Raw genomic sequence first — 21,796 nt, 5'->3', positions numbered from 1 at the left:
GGGATATCACTTTGTACTTCTAGGAACTTATCACGCACATGTGCAAAGATATAAGTATATTCTTCACAATTTTTTAATAATAGGGAAAATGGGGGAGAAATCTCAAACAGTATAACATTGACAAATAGATCATGAAACACGCATATAAAGGAATCCTCCGGAGCCATCATAAGGACACATTGTAAAAGCTGGCACTTGTGTAATGTTTCTTTAACTTTGTGCTAGCAACCATCTTAGCTCATTTAGTCCTCACTACTGTTTGAGATCTGTACTAAGATTACCACTTCTGTTGTATTGGCTAAGAAAGTGAGCCAGTGATAGGTCAGGAGGCTTGTCCTTGGTCCCCTACCTGGTCAGTGGTACATACAGTGTGAACTCAGACAATCTAGTTGTAGGGTCTGTGTGGTTTTTTTAATTTTTTTTTTATTTTTGGGGGGCACCTGAGTGGCTCAGTGGGTTAAAGCCTCTGCCTTCGGCTCAGGTCATGATCTCAGGGTCCTGGATCGAGCCCTGTCTCCGGGTTCTCTGCTTGGCGGGGAGCCTGCTTCCTCCTCTCTCTCTACCTGCTGCTCTGCCTACTTGTGATCTCATTCTGTCAAATAAATAAATAAAATATGAAAAAAAAAGAAAAAAATTATTTTATTTTTAAGTTTTTTTTTTTTTTAAGAGAGAGATTGGGAGCAGGGGAAAGGGGAGAGGGAGAGAGAGAGAGGGAAAGAGAGGGAGGGAGAGAGAGAATATTAAGCAGGTTCCATGCTCAGCACAGAGCCTGATAGGGGGCTTGATCTCATAATCCTGAGATGATGACCTGAGCCAAAATCAAGAGTTGGACGCTTAACCGACTGAGCCAGCCAGGCACCTTTAAGGTCTATTGTTCTTAACTGAGTGAATAGATGATTTTGGAAAGGTGCAGGTGCATCTTGAATGGCCCCGTTTTTTGTCTCTGCAGAACGCTGTGCTGGGTAGGAGTTGGGGTGACGTGTACTACCTCTCAGAATTTTTAATCATCTAGCAAAATGTTCATGAAAATGGAGTGGGAAAAAAAAAAAGAAGCTTCCAAATCATCAGGGTCCTACTTTATTTTCTTAAAAAGATTTTTATTTATTTATTTGACAGAGAGAGAGAGAGCGTACAAGCAAGGAGAGGGGCAGAGGGAGAGAGGGAGATGCAGGTTGCCCTCTGAGCAGGGAGCACGATGTGGGACTCAATCCCAGGACCCTGAGATCATGCCCTGACCTGAAAGCAGACACTTAACCGACTGAGCCACCCAGGGGTCCCAGCATGATCTTACTTAAAAAGAAAAAAAAAAAGATATGTATATGCAGAGAAAAAATCTCAGAAAGGGGTATAGCCAAATGCTGAGTGCTACCATGGGGTATGATTCTGGGAGATACTGATTCTCTTCTCTTTGCCTCCAGGCATTTTCTAAATTTTCTGTAATGAGGATTATAGCTTTAAATAATGAAGTCATCTGCATGGAAGTTATTACAATGAAAAGAAACAGATTTGGGGGTCATGTTCATGCCTCAGCACCCAATTACCCCCAACCTAGTATCAAGGCAAAGAAATGAGTCTCATGGGTCACTCTCCAAGTTCCCCCAGACCCTGCCCATCTTTCCCTTCCTTTCGGCTTGGGGAGTGGGCAGGGACCGGTGTGATTTGCCTCCACCCAACAACAAAGAGAGCATCCGGAAGCACGTGTCCCTCTGGCATCCTGATGTGCCAGCCCTGGGATCAGGCTCTGATGAACAGCCGAGATGGTCCTGTGCCCCTGGAGTCTGTGCAGAGCTTGCCGCCAGTCCCCTCTGCCCAGCTCTGAGTCTCCTGCCTGATTGCCGCACTATTCTGCCCCCAGGTGAATAAAGTTGTTTTATTTTTTTCCCCACCCTTTTGTCTGGGTCATACGAAGAGCTTCAGTGGCCCCCAGAGCACTGATTCTCAGTGTGGTCCCCGGACCGGCAGCATGGGCATCGCGGGGAAGCTGATTAGAAATGCGACTTCTCAGACCCCACATCAGACCTGCGGTATCTGGGGTGGCAGGTGTAGGGGATGGGGGGTGGGGTGAGGGCAGCCATCTGTGCTTTCTCAAGCCTTCCAGAAGGTTCTGAGGTATGCTAAAGTGTGAGTCACTAAATCAGAAGGATCATGGTGCAGGTTTAGAGCACACGAGGGTGTGAGAGCCGTTTCTTATTTTCTCAGACGCCCCCAAAGTGACTGGTTGTGCTAAACTCGTTTTTGAAATCCTGGATACAGGCTCTGGAAAATGAGTTCGTCTTCTCCATTCTCCACTGCCCTCCCCTCCCTCAGAATGCTGCTGACAGCTGATTAATGGGGAATGACTCTCCAAAGATTTCTTTACATATATTAGGTTAGGAAAGGCTTTGAAAACTTTTTGTGACAATTGTGTCTGCAAAGACTCCCTCCATTGGCTCTCCTCAGGGATGGAGAAGTGGTATTTGTGTCCTTTGAATTTAGACAATGACTTCTATTCTTGTTCCTCTCTGGGCAGTGCTGGACTAGGAGCCAGGGGGCCTGGGTACCCACTTGGGCTCCAGCACAGATTTACTGTATGACCTTGGGCAAGTCACTTACCCTCTGGGTCTCAATGTGCTTCTCCGTTTAATTATGGGGTCAGAGGGTCCCTATGCTTGCATTCATGGTTTAAACCTAGAAATTTTCTTCTGTCCTGAATGTCCAGAGCTGGGCATTATCGAGAAGTTTCATGGAAGTATGTCTCACATATTGATTAATTTTAGGGAAGAAACCCATGGGGTTGTAAAGAGTGTGTGTACGTGTGTGTATCCGTGCTCAAAACACTGATGTGGGTTGAAGTCCACAGGAAGGAATATACCTATGGACACAGATAAAAAGCGCAGGTTTCAGTTTTCTTTATTCCCTGAAAGACATGTTCAAGAAGTGTTGCTGTGATTGCAAAATATAGACCATTCAAATGTGCCATCAGGTCAAACATATTTTCAAGTACTCATGAACACAAGTGGTTTTACGTTAAATATGGGAATTTGCATAAAAGCCGAGCTTCCTTGGAATGAGCTGGGGGTCCTTTCAATTTTTAAAAAATGTTTATTATTATTATTTCTTTAGGATTTTTATTTATTTATTTGACAGAGAGAGAGAGAGAGATCACAAGTAGGCAGCGAGGCAGGCAGAGAGAGAGAGAGAAGCAGGCTTACAGTTGAGCAGAGAGCCCGATACGGGGCTCGATCCCAGGACCCTGGGATCATGACCTGAGCCGAAGGCAGAGGCTTAACCCACTGAATCACCCAGGTGCCTCTGGGGGTCCTTTCAAAATCCTTTAGAAGAATTTTCTTTATTTTCCCTTCCTTTTCTTTATTTCTCCTCTCCTGGAGGAGAGGGTAGTGAGGAATACTCCCGAACCATGCCTCCCACTTGGTGTCCCGAGCTTTGCACCCTCCCCGCCCAAACCTGGGGTGGGAGTGCAGGGGTGTGAGGGCCTGAGCCAGCTGTCCCTGGCTGCACGTTTTTGGTCTCATCTATTTATCCCTACTAGGATCCGTTTCTGTGCGTGTTATATGTGTAAGAGGTTGGAAAGGAATCACCTCCATTTTCTCAGCGAGTCACATCCAAGGTCCAGAAGGAAAAGAACATCTTAGCTTGTCTCCAGCAGCTGGGTAATGTCCACAGCTGGTTCACGCTCCCACCGTCTTTGCCTCATCCTGGGAGTCTCCATGTACCAGCTCCAGGTCCGGAGCGTCGCTGCCCAGCTGTAAGTCAGAGCCAAGGTCAAGATTTCCAGCAGCCTTGTAGGCTGAGCCCGCTCTCGGCAAACCTTCCATTTGGAATCCATTACCCCAGGTCCTATAGAGATACCTGTTGTAGTACCCACGCCACAGAGCCAATAATTTTAATCTTCAGCCCTGCAGACGTTCTTGGGTTTAGATTCCCTGATTTACAAGCTCAGAAATACTGGGTGAGTCCGTTTACGTCTGTGTGCCTTCATCTCTTCATCTGTGTAATGGGGAGACGAACAATGCTTCCCTCTCAGGGACTGTTGACGGATGAAAGGAGCTAATGCGTGGACAGCACGTAGCACAGCAGCTCAGAGTTGGGAGTCGCACAATGAAGTATTATTTAAATTCTTCACAAATGTTTGCTGAACCAGATACAGTGTCCGTCCTCAAGCTGTAGTCCGAGGGGTAACACGGACACAAAAATGAGAAACCAGTGGGCTGCCTGGGTGGCTCAGTGGGTTAAGCCTCTGCCTTTGGCTCAGTTCATGATCTCAGGGTCCTGGGATCGAGCCCCACAGCCAGTCCCGCATCCGGCTCCCTGCTCAGCAGGGCGTCTGCTTCTCCTTCCCCCTCTGACCCTCAGCCCCCTCCTGCTGACCCTCCCTGTGCTTGTGCTCTCTCTCTTTCTCTCAGATAAATAAATAGATCTTTAAAAAAAAAGAGAGAGAGAGAGAAACCATTCAAAAGAGCTTGGGCCCAGCAGCCAGGGATCTGGGTTCGAATCCTGGCTTTCCATTTTCCAGCTGTGTGACTCTGGGCTTCTGTTTCCTCATTGGTAGAGTTGACACGGATTCAGAGGGTCATGCACAGATCTGAGGGGCCTGAACACAGGGTTAAAGTTGGGCTTGTTCATTTGAACCTCATGGGAACAAGCATTTATTTTTCCTGGTGAGAGATTCCAATGACTTGCCCAAGGACACACAACCAGTTAAGTGGAGAGGTAGGAGTGGAGGGAAGACTCGGGGAGAAGCCCCTTCACTTGGATCTAAGAGGACACTCTCCACCTTCTCTGAGAAAGAAGTCTATCCCAGAAGGACCGGGGGTGGGGGGGATGGAGAGAAACATTCCTGGGGGCGGGGGAGGCTGTGTGTCCCCCGAAGCCCCATTGCCTCGCTCAGGCTGGGTTTCTCTATCGCTCTGTGCTGAGGCTGCATCTTTGGGATGCAGCCAGGAGCAGCCTCCAGAAGCTTTTTTGCCTGTGATCTGAATTTCTCCCACCGCAGCTGCCGTGACAGCCAGAGAGCAAAGAGGAGTGCAGACCATTTGCAAGCTGGAAGCCATTTCAAAGGGAACGCTGGTCCTTGATATTCCCTGCAAACATTTGAAAAAAAGAAAAAAAGTTTTATATGATAAAAGCAACACTCGTTCTTTGCAAAGTATCAGAACAAAATCAAAACTCATCACAAAATATTCCTTGCGTTTTCAAGTGTTTGCTGCCAATATTTCCCATTTGCAATAATGCCATGGGTTCAAGGGCTGTTTTACTCAAATTTGTGTGAAAATGTGTCTTCGTGTCCTTAGTTTTTTGTTTGTTTGCTTGAAGACAAGCATATGTAATAGCTGCTTGGAAGGTGCTATTGGCACCTCCTTCGGACTCTCAATTGAGCCTAGGGTGAGGTTGCTTTTCTGGGGTAAATAGTGCTGGGATGAGCCTCCAGCCACCTGTGGAAGAAAAGCCTCCCCTCTCAGCCCAGTAGGCTCCCTGAGCCATTTCCCCATGGCTTGGAGACCAACCAAACCTCACTTGGGCTCCAAGTGCCCGAGGCCAGACCCTTCAAAGAAAGGACTTTCCCCCTTCGATTAATTGGACAATTTGGAAACCCAGGCTTGAGTAAAAATATTATTTTTCCCCAGTCATTCTCAAATTGCTTATTCGCCAAGTTAAGGCAGCCAGTCAAAGCGAGGGAAAAGAAAACAAAACCCCAAACTTCGAACCAGCTGTGCCGTGTTGTGTAGACAAAATAACCCTTTGACACACCGATCAGATCACCTTTTTGACCTGCTGATTCTCCACAACGGTAGCGAGACTCAGCTGTCCCAGCAGTCTGGGTTTTGTGTATTTCTTCTTTTTGTTTTCTTTTTGGCTGGCTTGTTGTGCAAACAATATTCCAATATTAGAGATGAAAAGATGGGCACACACTCTTAGCCCAAGGGAGTCAGGCTGGTTATGCACTTCTCCCCCCTCCCCCCCTTCCTCTTTCCCTTCCTCCCTCCCCCTTTTCTTATTTTCTCTCATTAATCTTTATACATTTTTAAAAACGATGGCAGAAATCACATACATGAAATAGACCCTGTTTTACCATCTTATGTGTACAACATAGTGACATCTGATAGTCTCGCAATGTGCACCCGTCACCACTATCCACTTCTAGCACATTCTTGCCCATCCAGAAGGAGAGCAGCACCCGTCGGCGACCACCCCCCATTCCTGCCCTTGACTCCTGTCCTAAGCAACTACGAATTTACCTCCTGTCTCTTTAGATCTGCCTCATCCTATAAATGGACTCCTACAATAGGTGTCCTTTGGTGTTTGGCTTCTTTGACTCTGCATGACATTTTCTTGGTTCCTCCATGTTGTACCGTGACTCAGGATTTCACTCTTTTTTATGGTGGACTAGCATTCCACTGTTGGGTTGTACCACTTTTGCTGTTTTGAGCTGAGCGTTCCATCAGGCAGTCTGGGGCAGCAGAGGGCAGGGGGCGCTGGGGTGATGGGGCCGGCTGCGAGTGGGTAGTTAGCCCCAAATGTGCCAGCCATCTGGGGAACATAGTCTGTGTAGACACAGAATTAACCGAATTGGCTTCTGGATGCGGATACAAAGTGAGTCATCCACACTGGTCGGGAATGTTAGATTTCTCTTCTTTAAAAGGAAATAGTGTCATTTTTGAAAGAGTTGCCATGGGGATTAATTGGTCAATGTATTTATAGTTATTGCTCTTCCCTCTCCAAGCACATCGATAGGATTCATTCAGTTGCTGACATTTCATTGAATTCACAGGGAAGTTCCAGTTTCACTTACTCACAGAGACACTTGCCTGAACCTGCTTCCTCTCCCACTCGCCTTTCATGGCTGTCGAGAGGATGGTATAACTTAGGAGAGAAACTGCAAGCCATAAAAATCTTAAAAAAAAAAAAAAATCCCTTTAAGAAACCCCAACAGGAATTAGCTTTGGTTTGGTTTATTTGCCCATTTCCAATAACAATAAAACATGATCAAAATGAGATAAACATTTTATAGGCCTATTTGGGGAAGGTTAAAAAAAAGATTTAATTAAAAATGGGAGGGGGGCTAAGGGTTGAGTCAGAGACCTTGGCCTAGAGAAGCTATGGCAGTTGAATATAAAATTTTGCTCTGAGCTTCCCAGTGGCCAAGGCAAAAAGGGAAAGCAAGTGGGTTTGATCTGTCTGGTGCAGGGTCTCTCAGGCTAGGTACCACTGATATGTTTGGTTGCATAATTCTTTGTCACAGAGCATTGTCCCATACAATGTAAGATGTTTAACCTGCCCCAAAGCACCTGCCCTCCACCCAGCTATGACAAAGATATCTCCAGGAATGCCTGGGTGGCTCATCAGTTAAGCATCCAAATGTTGATTTCAGCTCAGGTCATGATCTCAGGGTCGTGAGATCAAGCCCCACATCGGGCTCCAGGCTCAGCACAGAGTCTGCTTGAGATTCTCTCGCTCTCTCTTCCTCTTCTCCTCCCCGCACTCTCTCTTTATCTGAATAATAATAGTAGTAGTAGTAATAATAATAATAATTATAAAATGTGTCTGGACATTGCAAATATCCTCTAGCGGTGAAAACTGTCCCAGGGTTGAGGACTGGTGACCTAATAAAAGGACACAAACCTTGAAGTGGAGTCTTCAGATCAAGGACTGGACAATGGGACCATCAGGGCTTTCAGGATCAGGTCTCAAACCCCAAAGATAAATTTTAACCTGTGACATGCACAGCTCACGAAGACATCGGCCCCAGCCCCAGTGACTGCCATCCTCGGTGTTTGTCTTGTCTGGGTGACACTATCTGTTCCCCCCACTCACGATCATTTCCTTTGGTTGCACACACTTGTCAGATACTGGACTGAGCCCCCTCACACGTGCCTCATGGAACCTCTAGGTCATATCTTTGCATATCATTATCACCTGCGTTTTTCAGGTGTGGAGACTGAGCCGTGGGAAGTCGAGGGGCATGCTGAAGGCACAACTAAGGGACCGAAAGGGGCGTTTGTCCCAAGGTAGCCTCGTCCTTGTACCTTTCACTGCTAGAGCAGGGGATCTGCACTGGGGGATAATTTTGTCCCCCTGAGAATCCTAGGCACCACCTGGAAATATTTGTGGTGGTTACAGCAGCTGGGCGGGGAGCTGCTGGCATCTACAGAGGACAGAGGCCAAGGAGCCTGGTCAACAGCCCACAGTGCACAGGAGGGCCCCACCCCACAGTTATGGGAGCCCTACGTCAGTGGTGAGCCTGAGAAGCTCTGCACTGGAGCCTGCAGGGGTGGGCGGGGGGTTCTGCTGGAGGAGAGGAGCCCAGAGGCCTAGGGGTTCTGGCCAAAGAGGAGAGATGCTGAGTGCCAGCCCAGGGTCTGCGGCAGGTGGTGCTTCTACGATCCGGGCTTGGTGGCCCTGTCCACCCCCTGGAATAAAGACCCAGACTTGGATTTCCCCCGTTTTAGCCGGCATCTGCACAGGCCGGGGAGAGAGCTACCGCAGCATGGGAGCTTTTCCAGGAGTCTTTAAGATTCCAGACACATTTCTTTCTTTCTTTTTAGTCGATGAGGAAAAGTTGGAAGATAAATGGGTAATCCGAGGCCTATGGAACTGTCCAAAGTAGCGGTGTGGAGTCACGGGGTAGGGGGAGCCCAGCAGGACGGGGTCTGGGCCCTGTGCCTCCCTGCCCATGATGAGGCTTCCATGGCCCCCGGGAGCCATGGCACTCGCTGCTCTTTCTCCGGCCCCACGCTGCCCCCTGAGGGTCACAGTGCCAGCTGCGTTGTTGCTGGGAGGGCTCAGTGACATTGCAAGCGTGGCACCTGGTGCATTAGTCCTTGTTGCCGTCATGATTGTGACGATCGGAATCAGGAATGTCCCTCAAGATGACCTGATCCAACCCCTGGGCTGACAGATGGGGAAAGTGAGGCCTCAAGAGGCAGCCCTCTGAGTGGCCTCCCCAGCAGACACGGGCAGGTGCCGGGTTCTCTCCAGGCCCCGGGCTTGTTCTGGGGCCCATCCTGGACGGAGCAGGAATTTCCACCAGAGATCGGAGCCGGGATGTGGAAATGTCTCCTCCGGTCTTCCCCTCCCCGAACCAATTTGTAATTAATGGCTTGTGGCCAGTTGCTCCCCGCCTCCGAGGCAGACCTGTAAAACCTGTATGGGAAGCCTCTGAGGGCCGGGCAGCTGGCTGGGCGGCCAGCCTCTCTGTTCCGGCCCCTTTGTCCCTCTGCTCCTGCGGGAGGGGGTTGGATGGGCTGCCTCCCCAGCCCAGCCCTCCCCACCTCTGGGCCCTTTCCTACCGGCTGGTCATCTTCTTGTCTGGGCTGTAACTTGTGACGGGTGCTGAGACCATCATGGGCTGGGGTGCCCTGCCCAGGGGTGCTGGGGTTCCCAGTGGCTCTCTGAAGAACCTGGGAAGAACCTGGGAGGTGCTCGGTGGGGGTGCTGTGGGGGGGTCGGTGTGGGCAGGGCTGGAGGAATGAGGAATGAGGACTGCAATGGGTGCCGGGCCCAGCCGAGGCGCCTCCCCCCTCCCCGAGGCCCCGTGGGCGATGCCACCGAAGCCGGAGTTCCGGGACTTGGGGCGTCTCTGCCACAGCTGCTGACTTTGGCAAAAAAGAAATCCTCCTACTTAATACCCTCTCCTTCCAGATTGGGGGTGGGGGGGAGTTTGAAGTCGGCTGTGGAGAGGGAAGACAATCTCGTTACTAATGTACCATAAAGTACAATAAATATTCTGCTGACAGACTCCAAACCCAGGAAACAATTCCAAAACCCTAAAAAAATAATAATAATCAAGAAAAGGAACCCACACCTTCCTGAAGCCTCTTTCTCCTTTGGTAAAATTTTATTGAGATGAGGAGTGAAGTCACGCTCCCGCCCCGGCCCCCCCCCCCCCACCCAGTACCTCTCTTTTGGGTCAGTATTTCCCTCCCGCTTGTAGGCTCCTCTCCGATGTGACAATTTTGCGGTCAGCCCAGCCCGCGCGAGTGGGGTGGGACTTGGTGCCCTGGTCCTGAGCCCTCCTGATGGAGTGGGGGCCTCCTTGGAGTGCCCTCCCCCGGAGAAAAACCTTCTAGTCCCTTCTTTCTCTGCACCCCACGAACACGCCTGGCTTCAAAATCACCTCCATTTTTTCATTAAATCCGAGAGTCCTAGGGAGGGAATGACCTGGCTACTTCAATTAATTTTTTTTCCCGCGTTCAAATCGTGAGGTTCAATTTCCTTTGGAGGAGGGAGCCTCTTGCAAGGGGAGGGGGTTGAGAATGAAGGGCCGCATTTGAATGTTTGGTCTTGATAGGAGATAGGGACCAGCATGGAAAATCATCTTTATCACCCCAATATGGAAGGTAAAGTGTGTGGCCTGGGCCGGCATACCAAACGGCCTGTGAGCCCTTATCATAATCCCGGGAGTCGCCCCCTCCACGCTTCACCTCTGCTATTCCAGGCAAGTGTCAGCTGTCTTCCCTGCTGTAGGGAGCCTGATAGCACCGAGCTAGGCCGGCGCAGCGGGCATAATAAGAAGTGGAAATTGCTCCCAAGGAAAGTTTCCGAGGAATTAACTTCGGGTGGGTGGGGGAGACCGTGGAGGGGTGGGGGTTCGGGAGGAAGACGAGGAGGAGCCCGGCAAAGACAAGGAGATTGCAGGTAGCCTCTGAGGAGGGAGGGGGCTGCCTTGGGTTTATCCAGAAACGATGGGCCCCTGTGCATGGGAAAAACGGGTGGGGTCACCAGCACCTATGGAACCCCGAGCTGCTTTGGGACCCCAGAGACCCCTTGTTGCCCCAGAGAGGGGATCTGAGTTCTCTCTCCGCGGGTGCCGACTGTGCCAGACAGGCTGGGCTGCGTGTCGGTCCCAGAAATCACGCGGCTTTGGGCCGGACGGAGCTTTGGCCTGACGCCTCAGCGGATCCTCCTGTGAGTGGCCTCCACCCCATCCGGGCCTCTCTCAGGCTGCCTTTACGTGCGAGCCTCGCACACCTGTGCAGAGGGCTCCGGGGCCTACAAGACGCTGTCTTTTAGCCTGTATTTATGATTCTCCGTGCCTGGCACCCTTCCAAGTGCGGGGTCCCCAGTCCGGCATAGGAGGGCCCGACGAGCCTGCAAAGTCAAGGTGAGCTGGAGAGGCACCTTCCTGGACACAGACGCTTGAGAAGAACAGCTAGGCAAGCGAAAAGCGTTGTAAAGAATATGAAATCCGGTGGCGCGCGAGGCCGAGTTCTTCCGCTGTTAAACGGGATGGAAACACCGCATTTCCCAGGAGGTGGGTTAGATATGAAGGCCTAGCGCTCAGCATAGAGCCTGGCGTGCAGTAAAGGCTCAATAAAGCTTTGATCAGGCTCTGCTACCTGCCGGGGGCGGGGGTGGAGGGGAGTGGGCAGCGGAAAGGTGGCAGATGTCCCCATTGGGAACATGGAGAAAGTTGGGGCGGCTCCTTCAAGCTTCTATTGAGCACATAGGAAGAACGAGTGGAGTTGGAGCCCCCTGGATTTGAAGCCTGGCTCGCTGCTTCCCGGCCGGGGGACCTTGGGCAAGGACCTGCCGCCTGGCCTCAGTTTCCCCATCTGTAGACTGGGGACAATTACAGTAGCTTCGTGATGGAGCTCTGGTGAGGGCTGGGTGTGCTGTATGGAAGCTGACCCACCCCAGTGTGTGAAGTGACAGCCACTCTTATCAAAGGGCCTGATTCCCACTGGACTCTGTGCCCTGCGTTGGGGTGGGTGGGCTCAGTGTTCAGGAAGGAGCTTGGGCTGGGAGCTAGATCCCTGGCTTTCTGGTCCCCGTGTCCCTTGATGCAGAGCTGTAGGGCCACACACGGGGCTGGAGGGGTTGGCACGGTGCATTATCGATCTATTCGTAGGGACCCTCGGGACACCAGTGAAGCAAGATACCCAGAGAGGGTGTGTGAACTTCCTAAGACCATACAGCAAGCTGGAAGTGGCCCCTGCCTGGCCCAGCCTGGTCCTCGCAGGGGCGTGTGGAGTGGGTGGCAGGGATAGGATGGCTCTCCAGTTATGGCTTGGGGGAGTCCGAGTGATCATCCCGGAGTAATTGGGTGCTAATACTATTATGCCTCCCATTTCATACTTCCCAGTCCCCAGGGCTCTCTCGGAGGATCTCAAAGCCCTTTACATGACAATGCCGCCATTAACTCATAAATCCTCCCCGGCCTGCTGGGAGGAGAGGTGGGTGGTAGGGTGGAGATGCTGAGGAATTAACCTCAATTATTTCCTTGATTCAGACTTCACAGAGTTGTCAGGTCGGCTCTGGGGTTTGTCGGGCCCCAGTCAGTGCTTGCAGAGTGGAGGCCTCTGGCCAGGAGGGGGCTGGTGGGGTCTTTGGAGCTCTGCTCTCTCCAGCTGAGCTGTTGGTCCAGCTTTCACTTTCTGATGTTCACGACAGCCCTGTGGGTTCGGGAGCAATAGTCCCGCTTGAGAGCAGGAGAGACTCAGAGAGGCTCGATGACTCCCGGAAGGTCACACAGCGAGGCAGGAGCAGGGCTGGACTGGACAGCTGTGGCTCTGCTATCAGGACAGGGCGGGCTCAGTGGGGAGCAGGGGGTGGGGTCAAGGGCCTGGGCCTAGGGGGTTTTGCACCTGTCTCCTCCCAAGGTGCTGTGTGACTCAGGGCTGCGGCTCCTCGTCTCTGAGCAAGATCCCATGAGATGATGCTTCAGGGTCAAGTGTCAAGATCTTAGGTTGAGTGATTGATTCCACATTCGAAGGGGTTGCTTTGCCGCCCACTGTTAGGGAGCCACGGGGCCCTGTGGGAACGGGGTAAGGGGAGGAGGGCGGCAAATGCGTTTGTGTGTTTATTCATTCTTACCTGTGATTGTTTTTTCTGTGCTCACTCAGTAGGATGGAAGGTAATAGGGCAGGCTCCGGAGGCAGGCTGCCTGGGCTCAAAACACACTTCATCTGTGTCTTGGGCCACTTCCCTCCTCTCTCCGAGCCACAGGTGTCCTCCTCTGTAACGGGCCAGGAACGCTCACCACATATAGTGTTGCTCATTCATCCGGCCCAGCTCCTCCGAGCCTGGCTCCGCTGGCCAGCCTGGGATCCAGCAGCGAATGCAGCAGACGGGATGGGCAGAGCTCATGTGATGGGGCCGGCCAGGCAGATAACACACGGCAGGTAAATCTAGGGCCACTGGGTGAAGAACACACTCAGGGATGTGTACGGTGGTAGCGGGGATTAGACCAGACGATCCACACAGTCGGCTTCCCGTGGGTCTCGGGGCGGGACTCTGTTTACCTAGCATGAGAGGGGACTCCGGTGTGCTGCGCACTATCCTGGGGCTGGGGCCATAGGACATGCACAGCTGGGCATGCATGGGGCTGGGACAGGGGGCCAGCAGAGCCCACCTGCTCTGTGCTGCCCCACAGCATGTGGGGCAGAAGCAGCCCGTACCCTGGAAGGAGGGACCCAAAGCCTTTACCAGAGCCTGGGCCCCTGGAGGCACACAGTGAGGGGGAGGGATGAGACTTCTGTAGCAGCAGTCCTGTGGGCCAGGGCCCCTGGGAAAGAGGAACGGGCTCCCATTTCACAGATGTGGAAACTGAGGCCCAGAGAGCGATTTGGGAATTGACAGATTCTGAAGAGGCCAACAGTGTGCAGAGTCTTGGGTGGGGGGGGGGCACTTTTAAAGCCTCCCTCCCTGGGCAACCCAGATTGCTGGGGGCGGTTAGCGACAGCAGGGCCGCACCACTTCGTGGAACAGAATTGTTTCCCCCGTGTTTGTTCAGTGTTTGCTCATGGCAGGACCCAGGACTGTGGGTGAGCGTGGCTCGTGCTGGAAAGGGAGAGTGGGTTCCCCCAGTCATTCTAGCCCTAAGGGGTGTTGCGGAGTGGGGAGAGGGGCGTGTCCCATGTAGGGTAGCCAGGTTCAGCTAATTGAAATGCAGGACCACCAGTCAAGTTTGAATTTCAGATTAACAATACATAGTATTTTTTAATTTTTAGCATGAAGGTGTCCCAGATATTGTCCTGTGTCCTGTATCCTGTATCCTATCAGGCCAGCCTTGCTGTGGAAACCCCTCCGAGCCTTGGTTTCCCTGTCTGTCCAAGAAATCTTTCTTCATAATAGAGGTTAGGAAGGAAACGGGCCCTGGAATCTCCCGTACCTAAAAACAGATGAGCCGGTGAGGCCTCGGGGCACGCGTGACCGTTTTCTTCCCTGTGCCTCCTCGGAGGTTTTCATCTCTGGGTTCAGGCCCTCCACGGTGCGTGTGAGCCCGGCTGCGGAGTTGGGTGCACTCACATCCGTGTGACTCCGGCTCTGCTGCTTCTGAGCTGAGTCATCTTGGGTCTGGCCTCAGTTTGTCTCTGTGTAATGGGCCCCCTCACAAAGCCTGACCCACAGGGTGGCTCAGATGCCGTTGCAGGTGGAAGACAGGCTTGTATTTTAACCAGAGCTGCTGGCACCGAATGAACCTACCAGGTGAGGTGTGAGCTCAGTCTGCCGGGGGCGGGGCATGCCGGACTCCTGGTCCAGTGCTCGCTCGCAAAGTAGTGTGCAGGCTGTTACGGAGTCTTAGGAAGACTCTTTTGGGACCCACCATTCCAGTGCCCTCTTTTGCCTGGAAAACAAGGCCCGGAGGTGCCATATGGCTTCCTCAAGGCCACACAGTGAGTACCTAGAGGACAGGGGTCAAAAGCCAGGTGTCCCGAATCCCCAGTCTTACAGACTTTTCCCCTCCACGATGTAACGGCTTGGAATTGAATTTAAGCATATCTTTCTGGAGGCACGAGTTCATTCTGTACGAGGCACTCCCGTACGGAGGGGAAACGGTGAGGGGTCTCGAAGGTGAGACACGGGATGCATGGAGCAACGAATACAAACAGGGATCTTCCCCTCCTTGGGACTCGGGACCATCAAGGCCATCAGTCTCATCCTCTAGAGAAAGACTTTTTGCGTGTGCCTCACACCTAGAATCCAGAACATAGATGGGAGAGGCAGTCAGGTCTGTGTTCCATGATGTGCCTCTTATAGGTAGCTCTCAGCTGTCTGTCTGTCTACATCTCTGTCTCCTGGTCCTTCTCTCTGATTCCTGGTCTTCGTCTCTCTGGTTGTCTTTTATCTCTCTGCCTTCTTCTCTCTCTCTTCTCTCCCTGCCCCCTCCCATCCCTCCCTCTTCCTATACCCTCTTTCCTTCCTTCCCTTTCACTGCTGAGTCTGTTTATCCCGAACTGATTTTCCTGTAGGGAGATGCTGGAAAACTCTGGCTCCAGACCAGTGTGATGCTAATCTTCCCAGCAGACTGCCTGAAATGTAATTTATGAGCGGGGCTCTCCTGGCTTCTCCATCCTGCAGCCCGGGCAGGACATGCAGCCCGGGAAGGAGCTGGGGGGAACCGGAGTGGGGCTGCGACCGGCTTCCCCGGGTCACCTCCCATTCTGTTCTGTCTGCCCATCTACTTCAGTTACGGGTCCCTGGGATGCAGTTGCCCCTGAAACAGCAAAAGACTGCTTCCCTCTGTGGGCTGCGCAGAGCTCCGGGGCAGGACGGACCCCGTGGAGGCCACGGGATTAGGGCAAGACATTCATGCGTGTGCTGATTCATTCCTGCACGTGTCCGTTCATTCGTGTTTCATGTTTCCGGAGCACCTTCTGTGTGTCTTGCTCCACTGCTGGGAGCTGAAGATACCATTTGCAACCCAAAGAAGCCAGTTCCTGTTCTTGCACTAACAGTCTGGTGGGGGACAGAGAGAATAATCTAATAGTTATTTAAGGTCTTCTTTTAGGGGCGTCTTGATGACTCAGTCGGTGGAGCATGTGACTTGATCTTGGGGTTGTTGAGTTCAAGCCCCGCATTGGGTGTAGAGTTTCCTTAAAAACAAATAAATGGAATTAAAAAAAAAATAGATCTTTTAGATCTTAAGATCTGGGCTAAAGGAAAGATACTTGTTGTGTTCTATACAGGGGCTTGACTTGGTCTGTGGGGAGACACATATGGGGAGTCACTCTCTCTTTTTTTGAGTGATAATGATTAAGAATAATGCCATTCACTGAGTGTTTATAAAGACAGCCCCTTTCCCTCTCCCTTTTTAAAAAAGTATATATTTTTTTATTTGACAGAGAAAGACACAGAGAGCAAGGGAACACAAGCAGGGGCAGAGGGAGAGGGAGAAGCAGGCTTTCTGCCGAGCAGGGAGCCCAATGCAGGGCTCGATCCCAGGACCTTGGGATCATGACTGAGCTGAAGGCAGAAGCTTAATGACTGAGCCACCAGACGCCCCCTGCCATCACTTTGGATCTGGTTTTTATTTTATTTGAATTGACTTTAGATACCCCTCTACTAGCTGATACAATGGGGTTTTGGTAGCCACCAGAAAGAGTCCCCAAGGATGTATGTTCCTGTCAACTCTCCAGGCTGTATGTAGATTCCACGCATGCTCCGCTCCTCATCCTCTTGGACCCCTGCACCGGCACAGGCAAAGGCAACCTCCACCTCCCCTTCCCACTTTGCTGCTCTTCCCACCACTGTTCCAGGTTCAGGAGGAGCGGAAAGATAAGAGAGGAGGTCCTTGGCTCTGCCATTGAAGGATTTGGGGCCAGAGCCTCAGTCCCCTCCTTGGTCCCTGTTCCCACCTGTAAAATGGGCTACTAGGTTCCAGTAGGATGCTCTCACAGAATTTGCGGTGACCGTCATAGGAGTCAACCGATATGACAGGTGTTTCTTGTTCCAGAAGCCCCTGGAACCGTCACCGCACTGACTGCCGTCATCCCCATCAGGGCCCCAACTGGGCCCAAGGAGCCCAGTTGCAGAGGGCAGGTGGGCTCCCTTCTCTTTAGGGCAGAGAGGTCCCCCCTCTTAGTCCCGTGCTGATCTCTCAACGGAGCAATGCTGCCACCTAGTGGATATTCCATTCCCATCTCTGCGCGAAGCAGAGCTGAGCCAGAACGTGACTTCCAAAGTCACCTGCAAAGTTGCCGTTGGAGGCTCTTAGGCATCCTCTGAGCCTCAGCTGCTGAATGCCTGTCACTGTCAAAGGCAAGAAACTCGTTTGTGTGAGTCTGACCCTTTTTCTGCTTCCTGTCTTTCTACAGTCCATTCTTTACTGAGCTTCAGAGTGATGCTTTCAAAAGTAAGTCAGATTAGGTCTCTGTTCTGCTCAAAATCCTACAGTGGCTCCCACTCCACTTATAGTAAAGCCAAAACCAGTGTCATGAGCCATGATGACTCACCTCTCAGACCTCATCTGCCCCTTGCCCATTCCACTCCAGCCAAACTGATGGGCCCTCTTGCATTCATTAAACAGCCATGCCTCTGGCCCCAGGGCCTTTGCATATGCTGTTCCCTCTGCACAGCATGCTCTTCCCCACATGGCCTGCCCCTCACATTTCTTGTATTATTGAGTTCTCTGATTAAATATCGCTTGCACAGAGAAGTCTGCCCTAAGGAAACTAGTAGCCTCCAAGACTTTTCTTTCCTCTTTCCTACCTTACTTTCTTCCCAGGACTCAGAATATATTATAAATTTGTATGTGTATATAGAACAGTGGGAGAAGACGTAGCTTCTACCTTCAGAAGTTTTTAGGTCTGAAGGGGGAGACATCACTCAGGTCCTCTAAGAATTCCCTGTCTGAGGGCGGAGATGCACCTTCTGCCTTAGGAGGTCTCTTACTCAGACCGGTATCTCTGGGGCTACCTTGTTGGTGGGAGGGGTAACCCCTGTACATGGCACCTGGAGTGTAGGTCTTAGGGAGCGGCAGCTGCTGGGATGACTCAACAGAATGTTGCTGTGAGCTTGTCAGCATGAGACAGCAATATTTGTGCTCTCCCTACTGATCTCCTAGGAGAGGTGATTTAAAGGTCCCCACAGGGGCGCCTGGGTGGCTCAGTGGGTTAAGCCTCTGCCTTCGGCTCAGGTCATGGTCTCGGGGTCCTGGGATCGAGTCTTGCATCGGGTTCTCTGCTCAGTGGGGAGCCTGCCACCCCCTCTGTCTCTGCCTGCCTCTCTGTCTACTTGTGCTCTCTCTCTGTGTGTCAAGTAAATAAATAAAATCTTAAAAAGAAAAGGTCGCCACAAACACCATCCTTGGCCAAACTAGAATTCAGAAAACACAGAATAGAAAATAATGTGCAATGTTTGTCCAAAGAAGCTACGATTGGTATAAAAGCCATATGGGGAGAGGGGTCACAGAAACAATGCAAGAGGCTATCGACAGCAAGATTATTCAACTACTAGAGGTCTCATACTGCCTGTCAGCAAGGGGCTTACCTTGAACGTGATAACATCTCTATGTCTCGGATCCTACAAGGGCAGAAGGAGTCGTGTACAAATATCCAGACCCCAGCACCTGACTCTTGCCCAGTCTGTAGCCTAAAGGGACCAGGACAGCAGCAAGTTAAGGTATCATAAGACAGGAGAGTCTGCCTACGAGATCTAACAGAGGCAAGACAGTGGGACGCAGGATTTACATGCATCTGAACGCTCCTTCAAGTATCACAGCACCCCAGGGGCCATTTGGACCCGTTGCGGAGCTCAGTGAGTGTTGTGGGTCCCCACGGAGTCCGTCTGTAGGAAACTCATACTGAAGATGAGCCCCAGCCACTCACACATGACTGGCAGAGGACTGGGGTGTCCTGACTGCTGTTAAGTTTGGAACAGAGGCTGACACGAGAGTGGGGGTTGGAGGGACAGAGAGAGGTGTTTCGACAATGTCAATGACAGTTGTCTTGGTGATGTTGGAGTCGACGCATCAGGGTGCCTGGCTGGTTTGGTCGGTGAGGCACGAGACTCTGGACCTTGGGGTCATGAGTTTGAGCCCCGTGTTGGGTGTAGAGTTTACCATAAAAAAGAGACAAAGCAAAACTGATGCATCCAAGAAGACGTGTCAGGATGAGACAGAGAAGAGTGTGTTTGCTGAGCACCTCATCCGTCCTGGCTGGGGACCCAGAAATGTCATTCAAATTTGACAAATCAAAGCAGAAGTCTAAAACCATGGAACAGAACCCAGGATATCACCGAGAAAGGAAACATTAGTGCCTAAAAGTAGGACAGTGGGGGAAGAAACAAGAGGAAGCACGATCATCTTCTCATCTCCCAAGACACGGTGTACCAAGAATAATATACAAAGTTACAGACAAACGAAAGTGCAAAACTCCTTGTGGAGAAGGAGGAATGGCGTAGAAAAGCAAAGAGAACAAACTGCGTTACCAGAGATTTTATTTTATTTTATTTTTTTAAAGATTTTATTTATTTATATGACAGAGAGATCACAAGTAGGCAGAGAGGCAGGCAGAGGGAGAGGGGGAAGCAGGCTCCCTGCTGAGCAGAGAGCCTGATGCGGGACTCGATCCCAGGACCCCGAGACCATGACCTGAGCCAAAGGAGAGGCTTAACCCACTAAGCCACCCAGGCGCTCCTACCAGAGATTTTAAAAACTCCCTAAGAACAGAAAAGACTGCTACATCCGTCAATATGCATATGTGGGTTTCTTTGCCAAGATGAAGAAATGCCAGGGCACCTGGGTGGCTTAGTGGGTTAAGCCGCTGCCTTCGGCTCAGGTCATGATCTCAGGGTCGTGGAATCGAGTCCCGCATCGGGCTCTCTGCTCAGCAGGGAGCCTGCTTCCTCCTCTCTCTCTGCCTGCCTCTCTGCCTACTTGTGATCTCTGAGTGTCAAATAAATAAATAAAATCTTTAAAAAAAAAAAAAAGATGAAGAAATGCCATCAGATTGGATTCCCAAGCCAAATGAAAGTGAAGCCGAACAGAGGTGTCCCAGGCAAATGCAGATAAGCATCTCTCTCCATCGTGGTAGACAGTGTGGGGTCCAGCCCAGAAAAGTACTTAAGGAGACAAAGCAGGGCACTTTGGAATAAACGAGTGTGTGAGCCACGGTGGAGGGGAGAGGAGGGAGGGACAGCGAGGCTCTGGGTAGCGCGGCGGGTGTGTCTGCGGTGGGGAATTCCCATGAAATTCACGGAGGAACACACCTCTGTTCTCTTTCCTGATTACGGCAGGTAAAAGGTACAGAGAATCTTTGCAGCCCCGTGAATCACTCATCTACTGCCTGACGGTAATGACAGTGTCCCGTACTGGTACGCCTCTTCTGGTGGCAATTCCTGTATTGTTGAGGTTACAGAATAATACATCCAACTCATAACAAGAAGACCCCCCCATAAGCTGACTTGGAGGGTAGGAGTCTACCTGCCTCACCTGTAGGCACTGTGAGGTGAACTGCTTCGTTGGTGGGGGTTTCTAGAAGACAGATCCCTGCTAGTATGATTATGCCTCGTAGAGCACTGTCATTGTTTGAATGGGTGACCTGGGTCGCTGTGGGTTCTAAAGAGAGGGGAGGGGAAGGGAGTGGAAGAAGCCTCCCTCTGTGAACATGGAAGGACACATGGGCCCCCAACAAGGGCCTTTGGTGAGAAGTAGGGCCATATGCACCCCGATGTTCATAGCAGCCATGGCCACAATCGCCAAACTGTGTAAAGAGCCCAGAAGCCCTTCAACAGACGAATGGCTAAGGAAGATGTGGTCCATGGATACAATGGAGTACGATGCCTCCATCAGAAAGGACGAATACCCAACTTTTGTATCAACATGGGCGGGACTGGAGGAGATTACGCTGAGTGAAATAAGTCAAGCAGAGAGAGTCAAGTATCATATGGTTTCACTTGTGGAGCACGAGGAGTAGCATGGAGGACATTAGGAGAAGGAAAGGAAAAGTGAATTGGGGGGAAATCGGAGGGAGAGATGAACCATGAGAGACCATGGACTCCAGGAATCAAACTGAGGATTTTAGAGGGGAGCGGCTTGGGGGATGGGTGAGCCTGGTGGTGGTTATCAAGAAGGACACGTATGCATGGAGCACTGGGTGTTGTATGCAATGAAACATGGAACACGACATAAAAAACTAATGATATATTGTATAGTGACTAACATCACATTTAAAAAAAAAAAAGCCATAGGTGAGCACATGGCATCGCCTGACCTAATCCAGTCGCAAGGGATGCTGGGGGAAGTCATCTTGCCATGTGCCCAGGAGGAAGGCAAGAACGGATTGGAGCAGACAGCTGGTGGAGTGGACATGGGCGGCAGCGCCTTGGAAACCATTTGATGGTATGCTGGCAAGCTCATACCAATGGAAATGAACTCATGTTTGCACCAAGAGACATGGGCTAGAAGGTTCATAGCAGCACTGTCCCTACTGGTCTTAAACTGGAAACAACCCAGAGAGCCATCAGACGCAGGAAGCTTGTGCACCTTATCACATACTCATGTGATGACAAACTATATGGTCAGGAACATGAACCAAGTGACAGCGTGAACGGAGCCCACCAGCACGGTGTGGAAGGAAGCCAGACACCAAAGAGTAGCACAGCGCGATTTATTTATTTATTTATTTATTCTTTAATGATTTAATTTATTTATTTGACAGACAGAGATCACATGTAGGCAGAGAGACAGGCAGAGAGAGACGGGGAGAAGCAGGCTCCCTGCTGAGCAGAGAGCCCAATGCGGGGCTTGATCCCAGGACCCTGAGATCATGACCTGAGCCAAAGGCAGAGGCTTAACCCACTGAGCCACCCAGGTGCCTGGTACGGTGTGATTTTAATGATGACACTTGAAGCCTGGAAATGCTCATGATGGCCAAATGCTCATGAGGAAAGTAGCTCCTTAGGGGAGGGTGGGTGTGGAGGAAGGAGCGGGGTGGGGGCTTCTGGGGCACAGGGTGTTTTTTCCTTCTCAGTCTGGGAGGAAACTTCATGGGGCTGTTTGCTTCGAGAAAAGTCATCGAGCTGTACCCTTAATGATTGGTGACTTTTCTGAATACGTGTTCTATTTCAGTAAGCC

This window comes from Mustela nigripes, chromosome 14 (genome assembly GCF_022355385.1).
Source record: "Mustela nigripes isolate SB6536 chromosome 14, MUSNIG.SB6536, whole genome shotgun sequence".
NCBI classification, from domain to species: Eukaryota; Metazoa; Chordata; class Mammalia; order Carnivora; family Mustelidae; genus Mustela; species Mustela nigripes.
This window is presented reverse-complemented; position numbering follows the sequence as displayed.